The sequence below is a fragment of the Nematolebias whitei genome, chromosome 15 (genome assembly GCF_014905685.2).
Source record: "Nematolebias whitei isolate Nwh7 chromosome 15, NemWhi1, whole genome shotgun sequence".
NCBI classification, from domain to species: domain Eukaryota; kingdom Metazoa; phylum Chordata; class Actinopteri; order Cyprinodontiformes; family Rivulidae; genus Nematolebias; species Nematolebias whitei.
Window position 1 is genome coordinate 5,482,080 of NC_056512.1, and position 8,195 is coordinate 5,490,274.

The window sequence follows — 8,195 nt, forward strand, 5'->3', positions numbered from 1 at the left end:
ACGTCCTTTTCAGGGACACCACCAAGTCATTGGTTCAGGTATGTTGATGACACCTGGGTTAAATGGTAAATTGACTGTACTTGTATAGCACCTTTCTATCTGATCAAGATACTCAAAGCGCTGGGTATTTTGCTGTCAGCTGTGGAGGAGTTTGTCTGAACGGGACTAGAACCGAGCCAAGGATGGCTCCAGCCTTTACGGTCAGTCTTACCACTGCTTGCCTGGAGGAAGCCTCTCATTCCGGGAAGTGCAGAGCAGGAGCTGCTTGAAGTAAGACTGTCATCTGCATCAGAGTTCTGCTGATCTTCCAACTGCACTCATCAGGATTTTGGCTCCGTATGGGACCACCGGTTCAGAGCTGGTCATCTGAAGGATCTGTTCCGGATCAGCTGCTTGTATCGTCCATTTACTTCATTGAACTCTGTTCAGACAGACCTGAACCCGCAGAGGGCTCTACATGACTTTTTTTTCTTTCTCTCACCTGGATCAGATTCAATTCAATCCAGTTTATTTATATAGCGCCAAATCACAGCAAGTTGTCTCAGGGCACTTTACAGGAACATTCACAAACATAAAAAAGCCAGTTAGTAAAGTTCTCTATCTAAGGAAGCAGCAGACAAGTTGAATTTTGGCTTCGTTGCAGTCTCCCATCCTTAGCAAGCACAGTGGCAACAGTGGAAAGAAAAAACTCCCTTTTAAAAGGAAGAATGGTGATCCGAACTGAGCCAGGATCATGCCTCCCAGAACGAGTAGACTCTCTGGCAGCTCCCTCTGTTCTTCGATGCGGATCACCTGTTTGTACCGGTTGGTTCTGGATCCAGCTTCTGTTCAACACAAGAGCAGCTGGAGTGGTTTGTCTGCATCGGGGTGCTGGAGCTCCCCTCAGCCCAATTAAAACTGCAGTTGAACCACCATGCTGAGCTCGTTGGTCCATTTGAACCATGATGCTGTCTGGCCTGAAACTCTTCTGCTCCATCCCCATCATTTTCAGATTTCTGACTATTTGGAGTCGCTGAACCTTGTTAATGCTTTTAGAGCTGCCTTTCGCTGCCAACTTCACTATTTTTGGGTTCTAAGTAAATACGTCTTTATAAATTTTTCTCTTTAATTATGAGGGCTAAGTGTCACAATATTAACTCCTGTAATTACACATCTGTCACAAAAAAACACAAGAAAATGTCTAATAAAAATGTTGTTACTGCTGTCTGGGATCCAGCCTAATTCCCCCCCCCCCCCCCCAACCCCCAAATGATTTCAAAAACATGTCAGGACTACACTTTCCTTTCTCCACGTTCATGCACATAGCCTCCCTTGAAAATTTGATTTGTTGAGGATTTGGGTCTTTTCTGGTGCTGATGTAATTTTTATTTCTGAAACTTGGCTATCCAAATCAATTTTGGATAAGGATGTGACAATTGATGGATTAAACATCTACCGCTCTGACTGTCAGAGGAAGGGGGGGAGGGAGGTCACAGTTTACATCAGAGCAAGCCTGGATTCTCAACTGGTTTCTGCTAAGACAATCCCAAACCAGTTTGTCATGGTTTTTTTTTTTTTTTTTGGTTTTGAACCAGTTTGACATGACTGTCGACGAGGAAGAGGGCCAGTTCCAGAGGAGGGGGTGTGCCAAAGACACCATCTTAGCACCAACATAACTGGTTTGTTCCACTTTGGAGTATGCTGTTGGGGGGGGGAAGAATCAGTTTTGTGTTGCATGTTTCCTTGACTGATGAAGCCTTCTGGATGGAAGGTGAAACGTTTCAGAAAAAATAAATAAACTGTCCAGATGACCAGACTGAAAATTGTTGGATTGTATACCTGGATTATTGAGCTTAAACTTTTTTTGGTATTTTCAGAATATTTTCATTTACTTTGTAAATAAACCTGCTCCTTTTTGCCAGTTCAGAATAAATGGAAGAGACAGCCCATGGTTTACTTCTGATCTAGCTGACCTTCTGCACAGGAGAGATTAGCTTTGGGCTGCTGCAAGAAAATGTGGCTCAGACACTGACTGGTTGCAAGTTCGACAGCTGCGGAATAAATGTACAACTTCCGTCAAAGCTGCAAAACGTAATTGTTTCTTATCTCAGACCACCACAGATCTAAATGACCCTAAAAGATTCTTGAAAACCAAGCCTCTCTCCAGCAGCTCTCTTTCATCTGATCTGCCATCACAACTTTTTGTTAACTCTGTTCTTGTGTCAAACAAGCATGAGATCCTGAATTGTTTCAACAGACATTTTGTTGATTCTAGTTCCTTGTTTGCCACAGTTACTAATGGAAATTCAGCCACTTCTGCTTTAAGCCAAACATCCACAAATCATTTTTCTTCTACAAGTCAGTCTTCAGTAAACCACACCTTTTCATTTTCACCATTTTCAGTTAGTGAGGTTAATAAATTGTTTAAATGTTTAGATTCTAAAAAATCTGCAGGCCATGATGACCTTCCACCTTAGTTCTTAAGGCTGGTTGCACATATCACAGAACCAGTGTCTCACATCTTTAACCTGTCCATAGCCAAACTTCCGTTCCGGACGCTGAGAAAACAGCCTTTGTTCTACTTTTGCTGAAGGGAGGTGACCCCACCTCACTGAACAACTATCGACCAATCTCTAAACTCTGCATTTTAGCCAAGGTTCTAGAAAAAACTGATGAAATCTCAAATCAAAAAGTATTTTTAGTCTCATTTAACATCTTACCTTCCTATCAATCAGGTTTCAGGAAACAACACATGAATAGTAACATCAGCATAATGGTACTTACTCTGCTCCTGTTTCCTGGAATATCTTACAAAAAGATCTGAAGCTCTCGACCTTGACCTCTCTAAGTGGCTTTAAGAATCTGTTGGACTCCTGGCAGGGACCAATGCAGACATGTTCCTGTTTTTAGTTTTCTACATTCACCTTAGAATCTAGTAAAGGTTGAATGAACTTCCTCCAGTTATTTAACAATCACCAATGGTGTACCACAAAGCTCAGCCTTAGGACACACCCTCTTTACAATCTACATAGATAATGTAGGTCAGAGCATCCTTGACGCATCCTTACATTTCTATGCTGATGATACACTAGTTTGTTGAGCTAAAACAGTTGCTAAAGTTTTCCAGATTTTGCAATCCACTTTTGACATTTTCCAATCTTTGTTCAGTCTCAAACTTGTCCTAAACGCCGACAAAACCAAAGGGAAGTTGTTTTCAAATAGGAAGTTGGTCCCAGCAGTTTTTCCGTCGATTTTATCCTCAAACGGGGCTCCTATTGAGATTGTCGATTCCTACAAATATTTGGGTATCTTGGTCGACTCGCATCTCTCTTTTAAGCTCCACATGGAAAACTTAGTAAAGAAACTGAAAGTTAAACTGGGTTTCTTTTTCAGAAAAAGATCCTGTCTAACTGAATGCTAGGAAACGCCTTGTAACTGTGACTTTCCTTCCTTCCATTGACTACAGTGACATTATTTACATGAACGCCCCTACAAGAACCCTGCAGATGTTGGACACTGTCTATCATGGTGCACTAAGATTCATAACTGGCTGTAACTACCGTACCCATCACTGTACCCTGTATTCACTGGTTAACTGGTCATCATTAATTTCACTTAGACTCTCTCACAGATACAATTTCATCTTTAAATCACTTCTAGGTCTGTTGCCGTCATACATCACTGCGTGAGTGCAGTTACAGCGTGCACTCAGGACATTATTACATGCAGTGTTCTCTCAGTGAGGACTAAACTAGGCAAAAGGGCCTTTTTCTACTCTGCTCCTGTATCCTGGAGTATCTTGCAAAAAGATCTGAAGCTTGTGACTTTGACTAATCTAAGTTGCTTCAAACATCTGCTAAGTTCACAGAAAAGCCAATGCAGACATGTTTCTGTTTTTAGTATTATACATCGCTTTACAACCTAGTTGTTTCTGTTGCATTTGTTTTCAATACCATTTTCTTTCATTTGTTCGTTTCAGTTTGTAAGCTTTTTTTTATGATTGTCTTCTTGTCATCAGTCTTTGTTGTTTGTGGGCGGCTGTGGCTGAGTGGTTAGAGCAGTCGTCCTCCATTGCAAGAGTTAGGGGTTCAAATCCACCAGCAGTCACATGCCGAAGTGTCCCTGGGCAAGACACTGAACCTCTCATAGCCTCTGATGTGTGTCCCATCAGTGTATGAATGTGATCTAAAAGCTCTGATTAGTCTCTTTAGAATGATTTGTTCAATTAGCTTTGTAGAGATCTAGTGTAGAGCTGTATGAATGGGTCAATGAGGACACAGATTGTAGTGTAAAGAGCTTTGAGTATCTTGAAGTAAGATCGAAAGGTGCTATATAAGTACAGTCCATTTAAAATCAGGTCTCTCTTGTAAATGAGTCCCCGAGGCTCAATGGGACTAACCTGTATAAATAAAGATTGAATGAGCTACAATTACAGCTGGAGGTTAGCTGCACTGTTAGCTAAAAATGGCTAGCTCATTAACAAAACTAGTACAAGTAGTAAAACTAGCTAAATGTCATCAATGGTAAAAAGAAGAAAAAAATCTAGCATTGTGCCAAAAGTAGTGAAATGCTAGCAAAGATCAGGAAAGTGAATTAAGTGCCATTGGAAGCAAATTGCAAGTAAAAAGCAAAATAAATAAATACATAAAATAGCTACAAATCAACATCCAAAAATGGGAGGAATAATAAAAAAAAAACCCTCTGTTTTGGAAGAAGCAAAATGCTATCAGGAAGTGGGAAAATGCTAGCAACTGTACCAGAAGCACCCCCAAAACAAGCAGAAAGCAGGGAGAGCTAGCTTGGAGCCGGAATTGGTGAAACATTAGCAAAATGCAAGAGAACTTGACCTAAAAGTCTAAGGTTGCTGTTAAAAGTAGTCCCGTTTTGAGACTGGGTCCATTTCTTTGAAGTCTCTTTGGGTTGTTTTCACCCGCAGGAGTGAGAGATGGAAAAAATATATATATACATTATATAAACATTATCCTGTATTAACAAAGTCCATGCTCAATAATCCAGGTATACAATCCAACAATTTTCAGTCAGGTCATCTGACATAAATTTTTGTTTTTTTAAACTGTTCAGATGACTTGACTGATAATTGTTGGATTATCCTGTATTTTTCACAAACAGTAAAATATGTGGTTAGACTCTGAGCCCCAGTAATATTTATGTTCAGGAGGTTTTTCCTCTAGTTTCTGAGCAGCACAAACACAATCCTGTAATCTAATCGTGTTACTGTTCATGCTTGTGCGTTTGTTAGGTGACCTTTGACCTCTGGAAATTTAAAGGTTTGTGTTCAGGCTGTCCACACAACAATACAAGGGCATACTTTTTTTCATTCTGGAAGGCAATTTAAAAAAAGCACAGTTTAAAGGTTGAAAGGCTAAAACATGAAAAAACTTTTAACAAATTCCCAAAATGTTCCCACATACGCCTCATGTCACTAATTATTCCATAATTGTTTTAAATCATTGACTCCGTTTGAGAAATTGGTGTTTGTATGTGCTGGAATGGTCACAGCATCATACCTAATGCTTTGTAAAAACAACTTTGATCACTTGTGTTTAACATGATTATTTTTGTTTTATTTCAGGGTCAACCTGGCAACCCTCGCACTGGGTCATGTCACCTCTGCTGTTACGGTAATCTCATGTTTACAGTTCGTTATCTACTTGTAGAAATGGTGAAACTGATAAACATACATTTTGTAACATCAAAGTGTAACATGCAAATAGAAAAGCATATGAAGAACATGACGGGAAATTATCCTAAATTGCAAAATATATTTGAACATCATAGTAGCTGTGTCTGTGAACTGAGATGATTGTTTAAATCCAGTTTGTCAGTATCTGGAGCTTATCTGACAATTAGGCCTTAATAAAACTTAATGTAGCAAGAAGAAAACCCACTGACTGGTAGAAATAAGTTTTGAACACATTTACCGTCATGTGCACTGCACTCTGTGGAAGAACCTGGATCAGACATAGGACAACCCCAGAAGAAGAAAACGTACACCAATCTATTTTTTGTCCCCCGCTGCGTAACAAAGAGGGGAACTGGAAATACTGTCAGTCTGTCCGTTCATGTTGTGAGCATAACTTGGGTGGCTGTGGCTGAGTGGTTAGAGCAGTCGTCCTCCAATGCAAGAGTTGGGGGTTCAAATCCACCAGCAGTCACATGCCGAAGTGTCCCTGTGCAAGACACTGAACCCCTCATTGCTTTCGATATGTGTCCAATCAGTGTATGAATGTGATCTAAAGCTGTGATTAGTCTCTTTAGAATGATTTGTTCAATTAACTTGTAGAGATCTAATTAGCCCCTTTTCCACAGTTCCTCCTTGGCCCCCCTTTACCCTGCTCAGACCGGTTCCGTGTTCTTTTCCACCGGGCCTTCTTCGTGGAACTGGCCTGGTTTTTAGTACCTACGCAACATTTTTCAGTCAGGTCATCTGGACAGTTTCTTTTTTTTTTTTTTTTTTTTTTTGGTGCGGAAACGTTTTGCCTTCCATCCAGAAGGCTTCATCAGTCAAGGAAACACACAACACAAAACTGATTCTTCCCCCAACAGCTTACTCCAAAGTGGAACAAACCATTTATGTTGGTGATAAGATGGTCTCTTTGGTACGCCCTCTCTTCCATTGCCAGCCCTCTTCCTTGTTGGCAGTCGTGTCAAACTGGTTGAAAAAAACAAAGTCCATGCTCAACAATCCATATGACCTGACTGAAAAATGTTGGATTGTATACCTGGATTATTGACTATAGACTTTGTAACGTCTCTGTGGTTCCATTGAGGACAAGCAGGACCCTAAGACTTGATGTCAGCGCACTGTCGGTCATTGATTGGTCAGGGAGAGGAGTCACTGGATCTTTCAGAAACTTTTCACACCGATCCGCCATTTGTAATTTCTCTGAACCCGGAGCAGCGGCTGGATCTATTTTAAAGATTTTTTAAAACAATATTGACAACACCGTGATCTAATGCTGAAGTGCAAATGTTTTTTGTGCTTGGTGGCCAACGACAACATTCAGACCGAGTTAGATAGAGCTCTGCCGATCTCCACCATCCTCTCTACCAGAGCCTCGGAGCAAGGTCGGGCAGGGCATCATCTCCCTGGCTCCGAGCTCCTCTGGTCACTGTGGAAGATCCTTTGTGGTGCCAACTCGGGGCTCTGGCTCCAGATCCCGGCCTTGCGTGCTCTGCAGGCTGCTGACTCGAGCTGCTGACTCACAGAAGGCCATTGCCCGGACCCCGGCCTTGTGTAATCATGAAGGCCAAACCCTGATTCCAGCAGACAGACGGACTGGTACGGGTCTGGGATGGACAGTGGAAACGATTTTTAGAAACATTTTATTTATTTATTTTTATCAGTGAAGATTAAATAAATAAATGGTGCTGGCTTTATCATGAAATCCAGTTTTCACTTTAATGGCTATTTTTTTTTCCCCCTTGTCCTGTCCGACATTGTGACACTCAGAATTATTGTCTGAGTGTCAAAGTGATGCCCAACAGATTTACTTTCACAAGCAGAGCATTATGGCTGGCCTTAATGCTCCACTTGATATATAAATTAAATTTTATTAGAATTTGCTTTGGGTTTGTTTCAGATGTAATGGACACGGGGATGAAAAACAAAGAAGAAAAAGCAGAGAAGTAAGAGAAGAGTTAAAAGGTAAAGAAGGAGATAGGAATAGAGGAGAGAGAGAGATAAAGAGAACACAAATCAACATCATTGAAGTCTGACTCTAGACCTGCGGAAAGAAAAGACAAGACAAAACCAAGAAACCACAACAACAAACAACATATATAATGTCCTGATGCATACTCAATAATCCAGGTAGAAAAATCTAAAAAAGTTCAATCTGGTCCTCTGGACATTTAAAATAAATAAATAAATAAATAAAACAAAGCAAAAAAATGTAGAAACGTTTCGTCTCTCATCCAAGAGACTTCCTCAGTCTGAGGTGCTGTATTCAGCTCAGTCTCTTAAATAGCACCTTCTCAGAGTGGATCAACCAGTTTGCTGCTGACAACCAAAACCAGCTGATCACATGCTCAAGAAGGACCATCAGCCTAACAATGGATCATTAGCACACTGATGGCTGTTTACTACTCACAGAGGGCTGAGTGATACTAGCAATCACAGCATTGTAAGAGGGGGACAGTGTGGGTCTGTGCCTGCAGTCAACCTACTTCACATATGGGGAGCAATATTATAG

General features: G+C 40.9%; 1 protein-coding gene across 1 annotated transcript in view; it reads right to left on the bottom strand.

Annotated features, from left to right (window-relative positions):
- Positions 1 to 8,195, bottom strand: part of pdxdc1 (pyridoxal-dependent decarboxylase domain containing 1) — a 163,913-nt gene that overhangs the window by 154,499 nt on the left and 1,219 nt on the right. The window lies entirely within an intron of this gene.